At 49.6% G+C, this 23,341-nt stretch overlaps 1 protein-coding gene and 1 long non-coding RNA gene across 3 annotated transcripts in view; one reads left to right on the forward strand and one right to left on the reverse strand.

Moving 5' to 3' along the window:
• LOC142767443 (uncharacterized) overlaps nt 1-6,534 on the reverse strand; it is a 525,683-nt gene extending 519,149 nt beyond the window's left edge. For both annotated transcript variants that reach the window (XR_012884876.1, XR_012884877.1), the window contains exon 1: nt 6,233-6,534. This is a non-coding gene — a long non-coding RNA (uncharacterized LOC142767443). The remainder of the gene's footprint in view (nt 1-6,232) is intronic.
• The window catches only part of LOC142767441 (uncharacterized), a 226,054-nt gene that overhangs the window by 158,390 nt on the left and 44,323 nt on the right, over nt 1-23,341 (forward strand). The window lies entirely within an intron of this gene.

Raw genomic sequence — 23,341 nt, forward strand, 5'->3', positions numbered from 1 at the left:
ATGGCATTGTAAAAGAGCTGTCGGGGTCGCCGAAGGCAAGAAACTTTGGGAACCCCTGGTTTACATGACTGGAAGAGCACAAACGCAAAGTCGAACTGAAACACCGCACACCGACTCTCCCTGTGTGTGTGTGTGTGTGTGCGCGTGTGCGTGTGTGCGTGTGTGCGTGTGTGCGTGTGTGCATGTGTGTGTGTGTGTGTGTGTGTGTGTGTGTGTGTGTGTGTGTGTGTGTGTGTGTGTGTGTGTGTGTGTGTGTGTGTGTGTGTGTGTGTTTGTCAAAACGCTGTACATGAAAAATTCGCCCCGGTAAAGTCGATGCGCCATGAGTCACTAAAGCTCCGAGGTGCCTGTTAGTATCATTTGAACATGTTGGAACACTCACAAACATGAAATACCACCGGTCCGCGCGTTGTATTACCACGGGACTGCAAATCCTGCAAGGTCCATGGCGCGCACTAGCTTACGAGCTTTTAGTGTTGCTACCACGTGTTTGTGTCACTATCTGCACACACTAGATGTGCGGATGGGGCGTGCGATGATTTCGTTAAATGTGAAACGTGGTACATATTTGCTTGTCTAGTTAATTCTTTGCTGAATACGATGGAACGTAGAGGACTCAATCAGTTCTCACTGCTCGCTTAACCCTAATATGTCACCAGCGCTACACTTACGTTTCGCGGAAGCAAGGCCGCAAACCCATCGTATGAACTACAAAAGTTCATTGATTCTCGTTAAGCATCTTTAGGTGTAGCTGACTAGACAAAACCAAATAGTAATTCGCGCAGAAAGAGCAGATACCTATACTGCCAATCTGTAGAGTCAGCAATCCTGCAATCAAGCAGCATTTTTCTGAAGGTATACAAGAGCGGCCCCAGAATCGTCGCCCCCATGTCTGTGTGAAAACATTCATTCACTCATTCAAGAAATCTCAGCACAAGGAAATATTTACTTCTGAGCCAAGATTAAGTTCGTGATCTTCTATGAACCACGCCGCCTAAAAAAGTTGTCCGACTAATTTAAAGCATGTGTGTTTTCTTATCTGCAACATCATTGAAGAAGATTAGGATATCTGTAATAAAACAGCCGAAACAACCAACACTGTCAGCTTACTACAAGGCTGCCGTGTAAGCTGTGTTTTATGTTCAAATTCAAAACAACAAAATTACTTGACTTTATACTGATCTTGATATGAAGTCGAAAGTCCTTCATATCTCCCACTAGCATCTGTCTATTCATGGCCTGGAAAGGTACCAGCCGGCACCTCTCCCACACGCACTCTCTCGGCAATCAGGTGACTTCTTGGCGAATGTAAAAAAAAGGTCACTTTATAGTCAGGCGGATGACCCGAAGTTTTCGCCGAACACACTTTGGAAATTACAAAGCGTATTCAATTTTTTTAGCGCACGCTAATTGCAAGAACACTGTACTGTTCTGAGCTCTATAAGTTGTGAAACACTAACCAGTGAGAGTCCAACAAAACAAAACATTAAAGGGTTTTGAATGTTACGTAATAAAATTCTGAAACTTAACTGGTGGGCATGCGAGAGCTACGTTATGACGTTGAATCTGAAATTCCCAAGTGACCATTAGAGAGCAGAGCAAGCGCATGAATGGAATCGAGGCAATCGCTACCGATTGCACCCGACTAAACTAAACGGAGAGCGAGCCGATTCCAATGATTCGAATGAGGATAAATTGTCTACCGTATAGCAATAACATGAGAGAAAATGAAGAGGGAAGCATTTGGATTACTTTCCTGCAGAGGGGATTAGATTCAGCCTTGTCTCTATGTGCCCGCGTAATGCAGCGTATATTTGTCTTCGTTCGCACACGAAACAGCCATCGCTGAGGAATAAAGCAATAAAAGAAGTTGACACGAAATTTTTTGACGCTTTTCGTGCGCTTTTGAGAACGAAAGAAAACAAATGGTTAGCCAATACTTTGAGATTAAAAAAGTAACATTGCAAATTAATAATATTAGTAATAATAATACTTAAGCTATCGCTATAGCGCGCTCCGTTGAACGACGGGTCGGATGGTTTTATCTCTGCTTCAGCCGTGTTCGTCGGCCCTGCTCACGCGAGTTTGCCCGCAGGGAGAACATCCGATGCACGGAGGAATTTCATTTACTGTGTTTAGAAATATTTATTCCAACGAACAGTGAACATCAATTGCAGTTGAACAGAACATTAGGACTTTATTTTAAACATAGGCTTTCTTCGGAATATTGCTTTTATTTGGGGCATGTTCTTTGTTCGTGGCGTTCCTGCATGCCAACCGGCACTAATTTTCGCATACAACGCTGCCGTTCAGTTAAGCGAGTACAAGCGAGGTTTACTTGAAAATGTTAAAAACTATGCAAACTCTGTTCTGATTAGATTCTTATTACAGTTGACCACAGAAAAAGAAATCACCAGCCATTGCGATAGTGCCTAATGGAAATTCGCTTTGAATCTCCGCAAGGCAGCGACAACACCATAAGTCAATTTTCGCAAAGTATAGCGGCACCCTCTACGCCATTTTTTTTTCAAAAAAAAGTATTACGCCATGCTGTATTACAAGTGTTAACATGAGTTCCTAGCTGACATGACACCTGCATAGGGTCTTTTTGCAATTGCACTACGAGCCTGAGCATGGCTCTTGGGAAGAATCCTCGACTGCTACGAAGAGGGCGTGGGTTCATATCCCACACGAGCTTGGAAATATTTTTCTGATGCAATCTTCTCGTGTATACAGCTAGTTTTTCATGTCGATTTGTTACGCCAGCCTAAGAGCTGCGCAATAGAACGAGCATCGTGCCCTGACCATGGCTTTCGACGCAGCGCAAACTTTGATAATCATGAGCCCTCACAGTTTAAGTGTAAACCAGCGTACCCCTAAGCTTTAACCAAACCAAATCAAACAAACTCGTAATCAGCTGTCGAGAATCCGAGAAGCGCGAGGAATCAAACTGGGCGTTGTGTCGGTACAGCGTCACAAATGATTCACGAAACTAATTGATCCGAGATGTGCCAAGTTGGCGCTGTGGCCGGAACGGGACGTAATGTATAGCCGATTTCGCTCGCTCCGACATAGCGAGAATGCTTTCTCCACACGTTCGACCGAGACGCTACGTATGCGCATACGGATAGTCATGCATATATTAGACCAATCAATCTCGAATATGCACAATCTAGCTGACCAAGAAGTCATAATTCGCTGTTCGTTTATTGATGCGTTATATAAAATGGTATTACGCGTGTAATGCACTGGCTACCAAAAAGAAATGCTTCAAATTCACCCCGTGAGCAGATTAACTTATTCTCCATATACTGTTTTTAAGAAACATGCTACAAACCGAAAGAAACAGGCAAAATAAAAAGCGAGCAAGAAACGAACAAACACAAAATGAGTTTCAACTCGTTCCATTCACGCTGTCGGGAAATTGGCTTTCGATGGTTGCGAAATGCATTGCAGTGAATCCGAGTCGAGGGTGAGAATGAGACCGAGAGAAAGACTCGAAGGACAAGAGAGAGAAAGGCAGGCTTTGAATGTAATCGAATGTTTTAAAAAATGGGATAGTAAACTGGAAGTTCGCCCGTGATATATGTTATTTGCATTTTAACTCGTTTAACGTTGCTCTTCTTGCGTGTGTTCCGGCTGGCGAATAGTGGCAGTGATGCTATTACAGTACTCTGAACTTGTTTCCTTCACCGTGGACTGTCTTGCGGTTCTGATATAGTGAGAATGAACATCGGCGCGGACGTGTCGATTGTTCTTTATTGTTGTTGTTTTTTACAGTAAACGCTGTTATGAGATCAGAACACAGATCACACGCACCGCCTTAGTTGTTCGCCACCACCAGTATTGAACGAGAAAAACTTAGTAAATAAAAAAACACTATTGACACAATGGGATTTGAACACGGGTTCGCTGCGTGTCAGCCCAGGATTCTACCACTGAGCCATGCCAGTGCTTGGAACTCGTTTCTAAACTGGCTTCAGGCAGGCCTGATGTCAGGAAAGGAATCGCGGTATTATGAATAATAAAGTGTTTTAGAAGAGCAAACTTTGGAACAACGAACTGTCAGAAAATGTGAATTTCATACCGAGTTGGTCGTCCAATGTTCCAACCCATTAAAGAAAGCTTGTTTTTGATCACCTATTAACTGCAGTGCATACCCACTTCAGGCATTGCTCCTCATCGTCGTCAGCCACTGCATAAACGATTGGCATAATATTCCTTGCAAGTGTTGAGTGAATACCACAATTCTAAAAAGAATGACGAAGGATAGCATAGTGAATGTTCCCCTACCTCACAAAATTTATTAATAATTATGGCATAACGGGTACCTAGCAGTGTGCTTGTATGATTCCAAGGAGTGTTTAGAAAAGGCTCTGAAAGACCGCTCTTTTAGCTTTAGCTGTGACTGTGCTGATTGTTATGCGTATGCGTGAATTTTGTTTTGTTTTTTTGCATGAATCCTTTAAAATATCAAAGATGACACTGAAGCGAATATATCGTACTACAAGAGGGCTACTTATGCACTCGTATAAGACTACACAATAGTTAAAGAAATATTCTTTTCTTTTTTTTTTTCGCCGATGTGGTCGTAATAATAAAAGGAATAATAATTATACTATCTGGGGTTTTGCGTCCCAACATAACCACGTGGTTATGAGGGACGCCATAGTGCAGGGATCCTGTAGTTTCGACCCTATTGTGTTTTGAACCTGCACTGAGATCGCATGGTGCACGTGTTGCTATCACTTCTCTTCCATCGATATTCGACCGCCCCGACTGTGATCGAACTCGCGATCTTCGGGTTAGAAGGAAAGTACCATCACGACTCATTAGTCGATTTAGTTATTCATCCTAGCGCCCTTCTGAAAGCTTTCGTGCCCTCCCATGCATACCACTGAGATTAGTCTAATCGTGGTCATGCGATTATGCCATGTGTTGATGTCACGTAGAGTAGGGTTATAGGACATCAGAATCACGCCCTGACGACGTTGCAAATATTGCCGATCTGTGTCGTCGCTGTCCTATATGTCGACATCACCACACAACGCTTATCCGTGGTTCCTGTTGACACCAGCGGTCACTTGATGAGGCATCTACGGTTTTGGCCTTAATACGTCCGGTGAATTTAGACAGCCGCTTCCGGACGATTTCGGAGCATCGATGCTCTTGGTGTGCGATAAGGGCGCGTTCGTACCTGACACAACATCGCGTTTATCTCTAAGCTGCGGCCGTAAATCGTTCGGCTTCCTTCATAGGCATCGTTTTCAATCGATCGATATGTGGGGTTTAACGTCCCAAAACCACCATTTGATTATGAGAGACGCCGTAGTGGAGGGCTCCGGAAATTTCGACCACCTGGGGTTCTTTAACGTGAATCCAAATCTGAGCACACGGGCCTACAACATTTCCGCCTCCATCGGAAATGCAGCCACCGCAGCCGGGATCCGAACCCGCGACCTGCGGGTCAGCAGCCGAGTACCTTAGCCACTAGACCACCGTGGTGGGGCAGGCATCGTTTTCAACACTGACTTCACGTGTATCACCACAGGGTGTTACACAGGACTGCAGGCAACCGCCAACCCGTCCGAGACCTGCAAACTGAATCAGTGTATCATTTTCAGGGCAAACTGAATCATTTGCCCTGAAAATTGCGCGTGATAAACGTGCCAAAGTTAAAAGAAAATGTACTTGATTGATTTGTGGGGTTTAACGTCCCAAAACCACCATATGATTATGGGAGACGCCGTAGGTGAGGGCTCCGGAAATTTCGACCACCTGGGGTTCTTTAACGTGCGCCCAAATCTGAGCACACGGGCCTACAACATTTCCGCCTCCATCGGAAATGCAGCCGCCGCAGCCGGGAATCGAACCCGCGACCTGCGGGTCAGCAGCCGAGTACCTTAGCCACTAGACCACCGCGGCGGGGCCAGGAACCACTGTTAAGGCAGAGTTCAATGGTGCATTTTCCGCTACAAGATGTCCAAGATTAGACATAATTATGAATAGAGTACACAAAAAATAGAAACACAGCTGCCATTAGAGTGACGGCAATACAGCAAACGCATGGTTATAATCAACTTCAGGCAAGAAAAAGTAATAAAAAGTAATGACCCTTGTTCTCGTTACTTAGCGCAAAGATAATCTTAGAAAGCTCTGCTCTTAAAAGCTTAGTTACAAGTGATTACAGCGCGTGCACTGAATCGACTATTCGAAAAGCATTTTCACTTACCAGTTTTGCTGCTTGCAGTACTCATAAAGGTTGTCTTAACTAGAGTGAACAAGAGGCCGCACTGCGTACCTGCAGGTTGCTGACCGCTCACATCATCACGGTAGAACACGACACAGCACCTTCGCTATGCAAGCGTGCAAATGCACGAAATGACGCATACAAGTTCCTTTGCCACTCACTTGTTACTCGGCAGCGGAAGCAAAACATATAGCGATAACGCGTACTGTGACTTCAAAAGGAAAGGAAACGCGATACAACGCGACTACGGCGCTGCAAACCACTGCACTCAAGTTAGCGGTGACTTTTCGCAAGGCCATAAGGTATACTGGCGTGCAAGAACATTCATATTCTCGGAAATAGAACCAGTCGCTCGTAGGTGTCGCTAAGAACGTGCTAACGTGTGGCCACGAAGGAAAATAAAATGTCTGCGCTTACATACGCTGACGTCACAGCTAAGCGAGTCGTTAATTTCTTTAGCAAGCTCTATGGTCAGTTAGTGGCACATATTTTATTTTCACCATAGGCTCCTATTTTTTTATTGATACGATATATAAGGAGATGTTGACGCGCAAATACGGCACCTGCTGCTGATAACCCTTGAGTGAATTGATTGATATGTAGGGTTTAATGTCCCAAATGCACCATATGAATATGAGAGACGCCGTATAGAGGGCTCCGGAAATTTCGACTATCTGGGGTTTAACGTGCACCCAAATCGGAGCACATGGGCCTACAGCATTTCCGCCTCTATCGAAACTGCAGCCACCGCAGCCGGGACTCGATCCCGCGACCTTCGGGTCAGCAGCCGAGCATCTTAGCCACTAGACCAGCAAGGAGGGGCAGCCCTTGAGTGAAATTTGAACTCATATTTTAAAAGAAAACATAAAGGGCAGTGCATGGAAAATAGACCACCAGAGCACACATATGCAGAAACACACTCATACGCACATATCAAACTATACACCACGACAATAAGTAAATGTTCGAAAGTCAACGAATGCAGTCTCTGGTAATGCCGCTCGTTAATGTTGGGTCCCACCGGCACGAAATAGCTGAGCACACGTCTGGTTCCTATGAAGATGTACTCGATCATGTGTACATAACAGTGGACACGCCATACAATTCTGCACGAACATATGATAGATGCCATATAATACTGCGTTTGATAAGAAACATGTGTTAAACAGATGAACGTTCATTATTTTTAGTACTTGTCAGAGATTCCGCTGCCTTGTAAAAATGCTTTAGAGCTTTTCAAGCATACGTCTCTAAAGTTCCAGTTGGCCATAAGCCCAAAGACAGAGAGAGAGAAGGGAAGGCCGGAAGATTAACCAGATATTAGATGGGCTCAAAAGTTTCTTCATACTGAACGGTCTGACTCATCCTTTCTGCCCCCATCTCTCTCTATTGTCGTTCAGGTTATCGGCATGACCTAATATATTGGGGAGCGAATACCACAGCGCTTTGACCTCAAAGTTTAAAGGGGCCCACCAACACTTTAAGGTAGAGTAGAGGTTTCCGACAATACGTGGGCCAAATAATATAGCGCAGCACGTGGCCTGCCATTCACAATAAATTATCAAAATTTCGCTAATATTGCTCTTCCTTTTCTCAATAAATGATGGAGAAAGCACAAACATCACTCGTAAAAGGCCTTCTAACAGCCATTGACTGATTTGTACATGGCGGGGTCAGTCATTACAGGGATCAGCGCAAGAGGATCGAACTTGTCCACGCGTGCGCATGCGCGATCTCACTGAAAAAGGCGTGTATTCTAAGAAAAAAAAGAGTGCTCTAGGGCACGAGTCGCGCGTGACGTATTTTATTTGCCCATGCCATCCCCCGCTTGCTTAGGTTCCAGCGCTTTCGTCGAAACGGGAGAAGAAAGAATGCAGGTGAAGCGTGCGGCAAGAATTATGCAGTCGGAGGAAGAGGAGACAACTTTAATGAGGCCAAAAGTGGGTCAGGTGAGGGAGGGGGATGGGGTCAGCAAAGAAGAGGACGATGAGCCCTCAGTCCGCTCTAGGTGGCCGAAAGTCCGTGCGCTTCGGCGACCCCTATGGCCCAGTGTACGATCGGGAGTTGGTCACCCGGTCGTGAGCTGCGCAGAGCAGCCTCCCACCGCTCCTGTCGCTCAGCCTCCGCAAAGGGGGGATTTGGCTTGCTTGTACAAGTTTCATATGTATGATGAAAGTCGGCTCGGGGACTCGAGCAGAGGCGACAATGAAGTAAGGTGCCATGCGGGTGAATTTTAGAATGTACGAAGGGTGAAATCAAGGTGCCCCTTTGGTGTCAGCGCCAAACGATTTGCTCAGTCTGGGACAATGATTTATGAACTGGTGGGTAGATCGCGCTGGAATTGCGGTAATGTAATCTCGTGGTAGGTGACTAGGCACTCTCGCACACTGCCCGGTTGACGAGTGCTCGAGCTTGCTCATGGACGGCTGTATTCCCGGGATGGCCACAATGCGCGGGTACTCACAAAGTGTTGATTATTCGTTGAGGGGGAGGGAGGAATCGCATGATACGATGTGCAGGTGCATGAATTCAACGCATAGCAAAATTGCGAATTGCCGTTTTTGAGTCTGAGAAGAGATACTCCGCCTAAGTGTGAGTAATTGCTAACGCAATCGCTGCTTCTTCTGCCTTGATTGGTTGAGCCACTCGGTCAAAGGTGGCGCCACAAAGTAATTTCTGGGCATTGTCTAATACTGCCACCGCAAAGGCAGGACGATGGGAGTATTCTGCGGCATCGACATAAGGGACCGGAGTCGAAGATGCGTAGCGCTTATGAAGTGATCTAGCTCTGCCTATCCTCCGGTCCTGATTATGGATGGGGTAGGTATTTTTAGGTAATGGCGGTATCAAGAGACCGTCGCTAATGTGTTCTGGGCGTGATTTTGTGGAGGTGGTGCATCCTGTGAGGTTGATTTTGAGGCGCTGAAGGAGCAGCTTTCTTGTTTCGGATTGCGAAAGTCGGGCATTGTGGCTGATGAGGTGCACTTAGATTAGTTCATCAATTGTGTTGTGCACGCCTAACTAGAGAAGATTGCTCGTAGCGGCACTTTTAGGCAGGTGCAGAGCAGTTTTATATGCTGTACGAACGATGCGATCTATCTGATCGCTCTCTAGAGATGAAAAGGAAAGATAACGGAGGTAATAAGTGATTTTACACAGGCAGAATGCTTCGACGTGTGTCCGCTTCGCGCATTCCTCTATGGTGATTAGAAACCCTCTTTATGAGGGTAGATATATTCTGCACCGAGCGCCGTATAGTACCTATGGCTACGGAATGGGAACCGTTATTGAAAATGTGGAGGCTGTAGGACCGCGGTAAGAATTCGTAGCGCGGCAATTTTTGTTTGCTTTTATTTGCTTTGCGGCGTAAGCTTAAGAAGGCATGTCAGCCGCGGGCTGCCAGCGTTGCTTAAATGACAAGCGGTTGAAGCGCGACCGACCGGTTTTGCCACGAGCGCCGACACGCGGCGCCAGCATATTGCCCTGCTTTGTCGACGGTCGAGCGTTTCCAGTTACTACTAACTCAAAGAAAAGGGAACCAACCCGGGCAACGAAAGGGTTGAGATTGTAAACGTCGTTGCGACGGCCCCCTAATTGCCTCTCGGAACTGGCAGTCGGCTCATCAACGGGCCTCTTCCGAGACCCCGCGCACCGCGGTGACTCCTCGCATCGGTTCGGCGTATGGCCCGGCCACGTAGTGTTTGCGCGCCTGCAAAATCAGCAGCGCGCGTTGCGAAAACTCTGAAGTCACCGACGACCTTTTTCTGCCGGGCCGGCTTTGGTCCAGTGACTCTCAGAAGCGGGCTCGCGACACGGGAAATGGTGACGGTCGCCCGTTCGACGCCTGGGTTTTCTATTGTTGAATCGGGCATGTCTTCGACTACAGCCCCGTTTATCTGGGCAAAGGAACTCGTAAGCAGAAATATGCGCGGTCAGCGAGCGGTTCCTCGTACGGCGCACAGAGGCAAAAGGATTATAGCCCCGTTGTCAAGAAATTGACGTGGTAGAGAGAAATCGCCCTATGGCCGCACTACCGAGTACAGCTAGCTCTGTCTAAATAATTGTGCGCCGCGAAGCTGGCCCTGGCCTCTATGCTTTTTCTAGTTTTGTTTTATTTACGTTTTGGTTGTTGTGTGGTTTGGGGAGAGTGCATAAGTCCCACGTGCACGAAGGCGGGATCCTCGTGGCGTTTTTTTTAATGTACCCAATGTACTGTCCAATCAGAGGACAAGCAAGTGATTATGTGCCGAGATGGTGGTAAGGGCGGAGCGTCAGGAAGAGATAAGAAGAGGCCCCGTGGCTCCGCCGGGGGTCTGAACCGAGCTTGCGGTGTTAGGCACCATCGGCTCCGCCGAACCCCGTAGGGTCGCCCTACAGAAGTCGGTTCATTTCCAAGTTGTTTCTCTTTTCCTTTTTTTTTTGTAACATTGATGTCCATTGTTTTGTAAAATCTGTAAATACAAGTTTTTCTCGGCCATCTAAAACTTCTTCAGCGTTGCTTCTGCTTCCTCGTCAAGCGTCCAGCAGGCCAATAGCCGCTATTAGGATAGCGGCGTACGGTTCTTCTCCCACTTTGCTACACCACCACGGGTGGTGCGCTTCGGGCGCCGAGTGGGGAGAAGTGGTTTCTTCTACATCGAGAAGAGAACCTGATTCTACTGGCGCAGTCGAGCAGGATTGGCTTGCTGTGGACGGAGTGGAAAAAGGAAGAAGCTGGCTGAGAGGAAAGACGAAGTACAGATGAAGACGCCAAGTGGCACCAGACCAACGGACAGACACAGCAGCAAGTAGCTGCGGCGGCTGGAAGCTGCAGATAGCCTGGTGTTCCCGGAAGACATCGAGGGAGTGACTGGGTCAAAGCGGTCCTTAACGAGTTCTCAACACCCAAAAGGCGCGTCCACGACGAGGTGGAGCATCGACCAGAAGCCTGCAGCAACAAGCCAGAGCGACGCCACGACAACGGGACCGAGCTAACGTGAGTTCCCTTTCTCTTTGCTGTATTGTTGTTGCGGGGCAAACAGGCTAGCACCACTTTCAGCAGGATGGAGGGTGGCGATGGGGCGAGTGAGGATGGGAGTGGTGACGTCCCTTGGACGGCACGAGACCAAGCAGATCATGATTTTAAGATGGCTCGCGAACGAAGCCGGCAAATGGAGTTGGAGTTAGAGCTCGCTAAATTACGTCCGGCAAGCCCATCGGGTAGCGTGAGTGATGCTGGCAGAACATTTGAGCGCTGCTCCAACACTGAGTGGCGCAAATACGCCAAATTGTTAGTGGGTGCCTTCCCGAAATTTCCCGCAGACGCGGAGGTCCCAATTTGGTTCGAGTCAGTGGAGCACACTCTGGAGGCATATGAGGTACCTCGAAGTTATTGGGGACAAATAGTCTTCCCACTCGTGGCTGAGCGCATAGAGTATTTGTCAACTCGGCTCACACCCGCCCAACATCGGGACTATGAGACCGTGAAGGAAGTAGTGCTTGATGAACTGAAGCTGTCTCCCTTAGAATACCAAAAGAAATTCACAGGGGCACGTAAACGAAAAACAGAGACGTGGAAAAGTTTTACAACAAGATTGGGCAGCTACTTAAATTTTTATGTGGCGTCAAGAGACGTGTCCACCTTCACGGAGCTTTTGGAACTACTGGTAGTGGACCAATTGAAGACCGTGTTGTCTGAAGAGGCATTAAAATACTTGAGGTTACGTGAGGGGGCAGCGTGGTACAAAAGCACAGAAATTGCAAGGCTCTTGCACACCTTTGAAGACGCGAACGGCAGTGCGGAAGCGCAGAAAGGACAGCCGCGTAACGCCAGCAGCAAAGGGGTAGAAAAGACGACCGACCAACAGAGTAGCAGCCCATCGGGCCCGAGTCAGGGTTCGAACACGAGACCGAAGGGTTCCTATAATTCAGCTAGGCAACCAAGGAAAACGGGATGTTTTGAGTGTGGATCGAACAAACATATTAGACTCAACTGCCCGCACTACCTTGAAAGGGTGGCGCCGAATCCTAGCGCTTCGGAGGGAAATGATAAACTCACTGCTCGAGTCTGCCTAGATAAGGTAACGCCGGCCGACCGCTTGTGGAAGGTAACTCTGAATTGCAAAGATAAAACATTGAATGCAATAGTAGACACGGGCGCCGAGATTACGGTAGTGCAGGAAAGCGTGGTCCCTGAAGAATTTATCCAGGCCCATGGCCGCGTAAGCCTCCGGGCAGCATTTGGTGAACGAGTCGAGGCCAAACTAGTAGAGCTCCCGCTAACGCTGAAACAGGGGCAACCGGTGGTCGCCGAAGTTTCACAGGCCACACCGGTCTTGTGTGCGGTCACAGATAAACTAAACGTGAGTGAATGCCTGCTCTCGGCGAGCGATTGGACCGCGTTGCAGCAGAGCCAGTGTGATTACGACAAACAGGACATGGCACTATCCCCCCAAAACTTCTCCGACGAGCGAGAGGCGGCCGCAAAACTAGATGGGAGAGTAGTAGAGCAGAGTAGACCGACTCTGGATTATCCGCGGTCAGCGGAGGGAAGCGTACTACAGCCCAGCGAGGTCGAACGCACACGGGAGGAAGAAGTGGTTACAGCCGTGGCGGTAGAGGAGGGAGAATCAGGGCCGGAAGGAGAGCGTAACGCTAGAGAGAAAACACCACACACCGCCGAGAACGAGGCAAGTTGCGTGTCGCAAAGTGGCGCTAGTGGCGAGAGGGGCGATTTCGAGGCGTTGCGTGAGGAACAACAGAGTGACGAAACGTTGGGCCGGGCATGGAGAGACGCCGCGGAAGGGCGAGGTGGAATGCTTGTGATTGATGGGTTGCTGTATCACCGAGAACAGGTATTGGGTCAACCGATCAAGCAGTTAGTTTTGCCGATCACCCGGCGGGCTGATGTGCTCAGCCTGGCGCATGAGTCGTATTGGGGCGGACACCTGTGGTTTCGTAAGACGAAAGCGAGAATTAAACTTAGTTTTTTTTGGCCAGGTATAGAAAAGGACGTCCGAGACTACTGCAATTGTTGTCACTCGTGCCAGATCAGGGCTGACAGGAGGCAGACAGACAGAGTTCCCATAGCGCCCCTCGTAAGGCCCCGATACCCCTTTCAGAAAGTCAATATCGACGTCATAGGACCAATTGAGCCGCCGACAACTCGCGGCCACCGCTACGCGTTGTGCATGATAGATCTCTGCACCCGCTGGCCCGAGGTCATATGTCTCAAATCATTGACAGCTAAAGCTACCTGCGACGCAATGTTGGAAATTTTCAGCCGCAGCGGGATACCAGAGGTAGTATGTTCAGATTGCGGGACCAATTTCACCGCCGCGCTGACCCGCGAATTCCTGACGCGCCTCGGCTGTTCCCCTCGGTTTTCGACACCGGAGCACCCGGAAAGCAACGGGGCGGTCGAACGGTGGAACAGAGTGTTAAAAAACATGCTATTCGATGTGATATCTGAACAGGGGCGACAATGGGACAAGTTCGTGCCACTTCTACTGTGGGCATATAGAGAAGTTCCTCACGACACTACGGGCGTGTCCCCGTTCCAGATGATGTACGGCAGAAAACCCGTCGGTCCGCTCGCGATCCTACAGAGGGCTTGGACGGGAGAACAGGAAATGCCCGCGACAGTGGCAGACAAGCCGGCGGAGTATATGCGAAAACTGAAGCAACAGTTGGAGATAGCCGCGGAAGCTGCTAACGTGACCGCAACTAAACAACAGAGGGCGTACGCGACGCAATACAACCTTCGTGCGAAAGAAAAGGAGTTTCAACTTGGGGAGCAGGTGCTTGTTTTTGATAGCAACCGTTCCGGTAAGATGCAACCGAAATGGGTAGGTCCGTGCAGGATCACAGGAAAGTACCGCCAACACTCCTATTACTTAGAGGCGCCGGCGGGTAAGCGTATGCTAGTGCATGCCAACCACCTGCGCCCGTACACGTGCCGGGTCGCTGGCATTGGTGTCATATTCCATGACGACCACGAGTTCGGGGAGGTGGAATACGTGCCGCGTCCTGTCTCCTCGCACGACAGAGCATCTATCCTATCGGCGGGTAGCTTGGCTCATTTGCAGCCCCCTGAGAGAGTGTTAGTACGGGAGGTGTTTGAACGCCATGCGGCCTTATTTAGCAGAGAAGTGGGGATCGCGCAAGTCGGCGAACATAAGATAAGGCTTATGCAAGGGGCTACGCCGAAGCGTAGCCGCCCTTACCGCATGCCAGTGGCCTTGAAGGACGAGGTTTCAAAACAGATAGCGGAACTGCTCGAGCTTGGTTTAATATACCGGTGCGAAAGTCCATTTGCTCACCCCCTTGTGTGCGTCCCAAAGAAAGATGGCACGGTGCGCCTGTGTGTCGATTACCGAAGCTTAAATGCCATAACCGAACCAGACGCATTCCCGATGGGATTCCCGCAAGAACTGATTATGAATGTAGGTCAGGCTAGTTATATAACTCTCATTGATCTCCGACGAGGCTACTGGCAAGTTCCCTTAGCGGAGGGGTCACAGCGCTTGACTGCGTTCGTGTCGCACCTAGGCCAGTTTGCTTGGAGGGTAATGCCGTTTGGGCTCAGGAATGCGGCAGCCAGCTTTCAGCGAAGTATGAACCAGCTGTTAGCACCCCATGAGGCGTATGCTTGTGCCTACTTGGATGACATTGCGGTCTTCAGCAGGTCCCTACAGGAGCACGTCCGGCATCTCCACGCTGTGTTCTCCGCCCTAACGTCCGTAGGTCTAGTAGCTAACATGGAAAAATGTCAGGTGGCGTGCGCGTCTATCCGCTACCTCGGACATATTGTGGGATCGGGAAAGCACGGTCCGGACCCCAGCAAGCTCGCGGCTATTGAGGGGCTGCAAGTACCCCAGAATAAAAAAGAGTTAAGGAGTGTTCTAGGTCTGTGCGGGTATTACCGGGGTTACATACCCAATTTTGCTGGCATTGCCAAGCCCCTTACCCAATTGACGGCTAAACATGTTCCTAACCACATCCCCTGGACGCCCGAGGCCGACGAGGCATTTGCAAAACTCAAGGGTGCCCTGTGCAGCGCTGTTGAATTAACCACTCCAGACATTCACAAGCCGTTTTGGCTTTGTACGGACGCTTCCGCTATCGCTGTGGGAGCTTGTTTGGCCCAAATGGCCGATGACGGTACCGAGTGCCCTATTGCTTTTGCCAGTCATCGCTTCACGCCTGCTCAGATGAAATGGTCTACGATAGAACGCGAGGCGTTTGGTGTCATTTGGGGACTCAAAAAGTTCGACACTTGGGTATTCGGGGCCAAAATCTTTGTCGTCTCCGACCACAATCCACTCGCGTACCTCACTCAAGCTTCGCCACAAGGGGCCAAATTGATACGTTGGGCATTGGCTTTGCAGCGCTACGACGTGGTAGTGCAACACAGAAAGGGTACAGCACATGCTAATGCAGACGCGCTTTCCCGGCTGACAAACCAATACTGGGAGGAGGTGCAGTAGCCTGAAAGCCCCGCAGCCGCGATCAGTGAAGGAGGGGGAACGAGTGTTATGTGCCACGGGACTAAGTGATGGATTTATGGTGCAAACATGGCAATAACACTTCAGAATGATGATGGAACTTTTGAACATCATACAACAGTGTGTGACAATTACCAAGTGTAGTGGTGTAAACTGCGTGTGGTGTCTGTTTGCTTTTAAGTGCCAATATTTTTTTGTTGCGTTTTTTTATTATGTTGGGTGGGGCAACAGCGCCCAAATGTGCTGGGGCATGTGTTGCAGTGTGTGTCATGTTAATGAAAACTCTTGCTGAGTGTGCAAAAAAATTACCCACGGCAGGGAATGTGAGATGTTGCATGCATCATAAGCGTTTGGTGGAAAGGCGCGTGGAGCGAGCAGCTCTGGCATGTTTGGTCGGGGCTACTAGATACCGCGTTTCAGCCGCATGATGTTTGGAAGAGGCTCGCTATATTAAGAGAGCAGGGCAGCTCACCAAGTAGCTTTGTCATGTCAGCTGGCGCTGGAGATTGGTTTGTCTCATTGTGTGTGTGTGTTTTTTTTTTTTTTTTTTGAGCACCGAGACCAAGTGGGGCTCTTCGCGCGCTTTCTTTGCAGGAGAGAATTTTGCGCATGCTGCTGCCGGCCAGGTGCAGCGTGACCACTGCGTAGTGGGTGGGACACCCCGGCCGTTGGCAGTAGCTGTTAACCCACCGTACACCCACTGGTTGAGCGCGGTCCGTTTTTTTTTTTGTGTGTGGGTTTACTTCGGCAACACTGTACGCAAGTTGTTGCGAAGTCTTGGATGGGGGGTGTAGGACCGCGGTAAGAATTCGTAGCGCGGCAATTTTTGTTTGCTTTTATTTGCTTTGCGGCGTAAGCTTAAGAAGGCATGTCAGCCGCGGGCTGCCAGCGTTGCTTAAATGACAAGCGGTTGAAGCGCGACCGACCGGTTTTGCCACGAGCGCGGACACGCGGCGCCAGCATATTGCCCTGCTTTGTCGACGGTCGAGCGTTTCCAGTTACTACTAACTCAAAGAAAAGGGAACCAACCCGGGCAACGAAAGGGTTGAGATTGTAAACGTCGTTGCGACGGCCCCCTAATTGCCTCTCGGAACTGGCAGTCGGCGCATCAACGGGCCTCTTCCGAGACCCCGCGCACCGCGGTGACTCCTCGCATCGGTTCGGCGTATGGCCCGGCCACGTAGTGTTTGCGCGCCTGCAAAATCAGCAGCGCGCGTTGCGAAAACTCTGAAGTCACCGACGACCTTTTTCTGCCGGGCCGGCTTTGGTCCAGTGACTCTCAGAAGCGGGCTCGCGACACGGGAAATGGTGACGGTCGCCCGTTCGACGCCTGGGTTTCCTATTGTTGAATCGGGCATGTCTTCGACTACAGCCCCGTTTACCTGGGCAAAGGAACTCGTAAGCAGAAATATGCGCGGTCAGCGAGCGGTTCCTCGTACGGCGCACAGAGGCAAAAGGATTATAGCCCCGTTGTCAAGAAATTGACGTGGTAGAGAGAAATCGCCCTATGGCCGCACTACCGAGTACAGCTAGCTCTGTCTAAATAATTGTGCGCCGCGAAGCTGGCCCTGGCCTCTATGCTTTTTCTAGTTTTGTTTTATTTACGTTTTGGTTGTTGTGTGGTTTGGGGAGAGTGCATAAGTCCCACGTGCACGAAGGCGGGATCCTCGTGGCGTTTTTTTAATGTACCCAATGTACTGTCCAATCAGAGGACAAGCAAGTGATTATGTGCCGAGATGGTGGTAAGGGCGGAGCGTCAGGAAGAGATAAGAAGAGGCCCCGTGGCTCCGCCGGGGGTCTGAACCGAGCTTGCGGTGTTAGGCACCATCGGCTCCGCCGAACCCCGTAGGGTCGCCCTACAGAAGTCGGTTCATTTCCAAGTTGTTTTTCTTTTCCTTTTTTTTTTGTAACATTGATGTCCATTGTTTTGTAAAATCTGTAAATACAAGTTTTTCTCAGCCATCTAAAACTTCTTCAGCGTTGCTTCTGCTTCCTCGTCAAGCGTCCAGCAGGCCAATAGCCGCTATTAGGATAGCGGCGTACGGTTCTTCTCCCACTTTGCTACACCACCACGGGTGGTGCGCTTCGGGCGCCGAGTGGGGAGAAGTGGTTTCTTCTACATCGAGAAGAGAACCTGATTTTACTGAGGCCTAGAACTTTGATACTGTTACCTGAGGGATGAGTTTATCATCCAAATATGCGGATATTTCTGGAGGGAAAGGGTCCCTGGGAAAATGAGAAGGAGTTCGGATTAAGGAGCTGAGCAGCTGAGGCCCGTGCTCCGCGCGTATTCTTTTACCGTTAGTGCTGCTCTCTGGAGGGTTTATTCAATTGTGCTACAGTTGCCCAAGGTGGTCTAAATCATGATGTCTTCAGCGTACATTGAGTGTTGTAAAGCCGGTATGATATCTAATTTTTGCGCGAGGGGGATCAGAGTTATATTAAAAAGGAATGGAGAGAGGACGGCTCCTTGCGGAGTGTCTCTACTTCCGAGGGTGAAGGTCGGAAGAAGGAAGGAAAGAAAATAGAAGGAAAAGAAAGGCAGGGAGGTTAACCAGCCTATAGGCAGCCGGTTTGCTACCCTGCTCATGGGACAGGGATGGGGGAGATGAAAGAGAGCAGAGAGGGAAGAGAGAAGCAGCACCTTTGGCAGCACACGCGCGCACACTCAGTCATAGTCCAGTCTTGTCTTTCGCGGTGTGTGACATTGCTGTTACAGTCGCTTGTTCAAGTCAGTGTCGCGTAGGAATTTCAGCAGAGCTTTCGTCGCCTTCTGTTGCAATGTCTTCTCTCGGGCACTTGACAGAATAGTGTCCACGGACATTTGGCTGTTGTCGATGCGCGCAGAAGCGGACGCCAGTGACTGTCTCTGAATTTCATACAACGGAGAGTCACACAGGATGTGGTGTAGCGTCTCTTCGCAATGACAGGCATCGCAGAGAGCGTTGTCGGCCATACCTATGACAAAGGAATGAGATTTTGTAAATGCCACTTCTAGCCATAAGCGATGAAGAAGGGTGGCTTCTCTTCGGTCGAGTTCAGTGGGCATGCGGACAGCCATCAAAGAGGACAGGTGGTGTTGACGATTTGTACTGATGCTTGGTGAGCACCATAGCGAAAACGTGATTTCACGCGCAAGTCGTCGAAGATTACTGGCATCATCGGTCCTCGAAAGTGGTATGGCTTCTTCTCGTGTTCCTTCAAGGGCTGCCCGCGCGGCAGTATCGGCATGTTCGTTCCCTATGATGCCGCAGTGACTTGGCAGCCATTGGAGTGTCACATGACGCCCTTTCTCGTGTGAAGTGTGGAGAAGGCATCGAATTTCTAAAACAAGCTGTTAGTATGGCCCGCGATGCAGTGCTGAGAGCACAGATTGTAGGGCAGCCCTTGAGTTACTGAAAATCGACCATTGTTGCGGTGGTTCCCGATTGACCACACAAAATGCAGCGCGAAAAGCAGCTAGTTCCGCAGTTGCAGATTCCGTGGAGTGGTCAGTCCTAAAGCTGATGGTAAAACTTCTTGCTGGGATAACTACTGCCCCTGACAAACACTTGTGGTTCGTGGAACCATCGGTGTATACATGTACGCTGTCTGAATATTTCTCGTGCAAAAGAAGAAGAGACAGTTGTTTCAGCACGGGCGACGAAAGCCCAGATTTCCTCCGGAACCCTGGTATACTAAGATGCACTGTGGGTCCAATAAGACACCAAGGTGGTTTGGATGGTTTAGATGCAGGAGTGAAGCCCGAGGGAAGTTTATCGTTGTATTTCACAATCATTTTGGTGAAAGATGCTTGGCGCCTCTCTGAAAGCAACAGTGCAAGGTGATGGCAGGGAGCACGTGCGAAGTGTCTGATGTGCGTTCTCAGGACTTCTACAACAATGTGAGTTTGTATTGGATAGTCACCAGCAATTGCAATTGTTGCTTCCGTTGACGTACATCTGGGCAGACCGAGGCACACTCTCAGCGCTTTGGCTTGTACTGCTTGTAGAACACGAACATAGGTCTTGCAGGTATTGCTCAGCACGGGCAAGCTATATCTGAGGAAACCGAGAAACAGGGCCCTTGTTGTGCCTCGCCCAAGTTCCACGTGGTCTTCGCGGCCTGCTGGCACCTGGCAGCTGTTGTTGAGTCAACCCTGCACCGGGACGGCGACGGACGCGGACAATCTGGAAAAACCACGTCGCCGGCTCCTCTTGACACAAAAGTCGTTGGCCAAGCTTTTGTCAGCCGCCGAGAGCAACACTCCGAAGCAGCGTCGACCCAGCAGCTGTACGGGGTATTCTGCCTTGCTTGAGTCAACCTGGCTGCATCAGGGAGCGACTTTGCGCATGGGATTCCACGTCATCTCACTGTGGTGCCACGCTGGCGCGTGGGGTCTCCCTCACCAAACAGCGAACTGGGCATGTCTTGCCCCTTTCCTAGGTTCAGAGGGAGGCGGTGTTTGGCTTTCCCTCTTCGGGGACGGAGAGGAAGACGACGATCTCATTGGAGTATCCTGCGCATAAATTTTCTTTGCAAGGGATCTTGGGAAGGCGGACGATGTATAAAAACGCTAGCGCAGAGGCGCTCGTGGGTGATTCTCTTTTCATGTTGTACCACGCTACCATGTAATTACTGTATATAAACATTTTTTTCTCCTTCTCCGGCTTCTCTACTCGTCCTCTCCGGGGACTCGGATGGCCCGAGTCCGCACCACGCTACCCAAAGGCGCAACAGTGGTGGCAGCGGTGGGATTCGCCTGCGTCGGCTGCATCGAAGTGGTGAGTGCCGCGTGTTTGCTCTTCTTTTCGCCAGACTCGTTAGCGCAGATGGTCGGTAACGTGGTAGGGTGATTTTGGTAAATTTTGATTCGCAGACCAAGAATTGGGTGGCTCGTGGGCAAAATTACCTTAGAAGAGAAACGGTGTGCATATCTAAGATGGAGAAGTTTAAGGTCCAAGAACTCCTCGAAATTTGTCAGGAGCTGAATATTTCGGTCGGCTCGGTTAAAAGAAAACAACAAATTTTGGAGCACTTGGGAAAAGAGGAAGTGAGTTTAGAAGAGGCCATTGAGGCCAGAGAAACCATTTTGGCAAAGAAAGAGGAGCGTGAGCGCTTAGCCCGTGAACAAAGAGAGGAGGAAATAAGGAGGGATCGCGAGGATAAAGAACATGAAATCCGTCTGAAAGAACTGGAGCTTCGTATGTCCGTGGGAAATCAAAATTCAGGGGGTGGAGAATCAAAGATAAAGGATCTAATCCACACCTTCAAGGCGGGTGACGACATTGCATTATACCTCGTGCATTTTGAGCGAGCATGCGAAAATGCAGGGTTTAGTAGGGAGACTTGGCCACAAAAACTGATATGCGTACTACCAGGCGAAGTGTCCGATGTTATCGCAAGAATGAATAAAGAGGACTCCGAGGTGTATGACAGGGTAAAGGCTGCATTGCTACGAAAATGTCGCCTATCGACAGAGGCTTTCCGCCTGCGGTTCAGGCACTCTAAGAGGGGCAACGAATCTCATTCAGACTATGCCTACCAAATTAGAGCCAACTTTGAAGAGTGGCTCAAAAGCGCGCAAGTCTATGGCAACCATGACAAGGTCATTGAGTTGATGGTACTTGAGCAGTTTTACCGGGGAATTCCCGAGGAGGTAAGGCTTTGGGTGCAGGATAGGATGAAAGACGTAGACATGAACAGGGCAGCAGAACTCGCCGAAGATTACTGCTCACGCCGTAGTCTCCGCAATACACCACGAACTTCGGAAAAAAATGAAAAGGTAGAAAGCTGGTCGGGAAACCAGGGACGCAAGAGGTTTGCAAGAAATAACTGGAAACCCGAAAATTCCAAGTTATTAGACAATCAGCAGGGAAAGGACAGTGAGGGGACTAAGGCGGCACCTTCATCAGGTTCAAAGGCGCCTGGTGACATAGCGCATGCGTTAGAAGCGCGGAAGCCAGTTGTTTGCTACAGCTGCGGAGAAAAGGGCCACATGGCCAGGAGCTGTAAGAGGCACATGGCATTTGCCACAATTCAGGAGTCAGAGGATAGCTTAAAGCTGTTGAAGCCTTACATGAGGACACTCTCAGTGAACGGCCGAATGTGTAGGGTATTGAGGGACTCGGCGGCCACAATGGATGTAGCGCATCCAAGTTGCGTATCTTCCGAAGACTATATAGGAGAGTGTGCCTGGATTCGGCAAGTGGCAGAAAAGCAAAGCGTCTGCCTACCGATAGCGAGGGTTGTAATCGAGGGCCCTTTCGGCCAATTGTGTACGGAAGCAGCAATTTCAGCCAACCTCCCGGAGCACTTCCCTTACCTATTTTCAAATAAGTCTGAGGAAATGTTAAAAACACGTGGAGAATCATTTGCCACCGAAATAGCTTGCATGGCCCTTACCCGTTCGAAGGCGCGCGAGCTGACGCAACAGCTGAGCAGCTCACCCTCTGGGGAACAGACGTCCGAGGGCAGTGTAGGAAAACCTGAGGTAGTTGCGACGGAAAATGAGTCTGCCATGCGAGTTGTCGAGACGGAAACTGGGGCTATGGTCGACAACAGCGAGGAAATATCTCTAACGCCCGAAAACGAGGACTTGGTGACAGGCTCGGTGTTAACACCCGCGTCCACCAGTTGGTGTCAGCTAGCCAGAACCGACCGTGCAACGCTAGTGGTCGATCAAAAGGCGGATCTCGCACTCTCTATGCTGCTAGATGCCATACATAAGGAAGGTAACTCTAGGAAGAACGTTTCGTTCTACACCCAAAACGAGGTGTTGCATCGCAGGTATGAGAACGCTAAAGGGCGGGTCTACAACCAAGTGGTAGTTCCACTAAAATACCGGCGGAACATTCTCGACCTGGCCCACAGCAACGCCTGGGCGGGCCACTTAGGTATAAAGAAAACGAAAGCTAAGCTGGCTCAGGAGTTCTACTGGCCCGGGTGCTGGAAGGATGTAGAGATGTTTGTCCGTGGATGCGACACTTGTCAGCGGATAGGAAAATCAACAGACAAATGGAAGGCACCAATGAAACTAGTGCCAATAGTCACAGAACCCTTCCGTCGGCTCGTGATTGACATCGTGGGGCCTCTGCCTCCATCTAAATCAGGATATCGGTACGTCCTGACCGCGCTGTGCGTTGCCACCAAGTTCCCGGAGGCAATCGCACTGAAAGAGTTGAGTTCAGTATGCGTGGTGGACGCATTGTTGTCTATTTTTTCTCGGGTGGGTTTTCCCTCGGAGATACAGTGTGACAACGGAAGTGTGTTCACAAGCTGCCTTACGACTACATTCCTAGAACGCTGCGGGATAAAAATCGCGCATAGCTCTATTCACCATCCACAGTCGAACCCTGTGGAACGCATGCACTCGGTCATGAAACGCGTTTTGCGAGCTTTGTGCTTTGAGCATAAAAGTGACTGGGAGGGGTGTATACCAGCTGCGATGTTTTCTCTGAGGTCGGCCCCACACGAGAGTACGGGTTTTAGTCCGGCTGAACTTGTCTACGGCAGGAACTTGAGAGGTCCGCTGCACTTAATACGAGAGTCATGGACTGGATATGGGGAGGACCCTAATGTAGTTTCCTATGTACTGGATTTATTGGGGCGACTGGGGACTACACGC

Source organism: Rhipicephalus microplus, chromosome 7, assembly GCF_043290135.1.
Source record: "Rhipicephalus microplus isolate Deutch F79 chromosome 7, USDA_Rmic, whole genome shotgun sequence".
NCBI classification, from domain to species: Eukaryota; Metazoa; Arthropoda; class Arachnida; order Ixodida; family Ixodidae; genus Rhipicephalus; species Rhipicephalus microplus.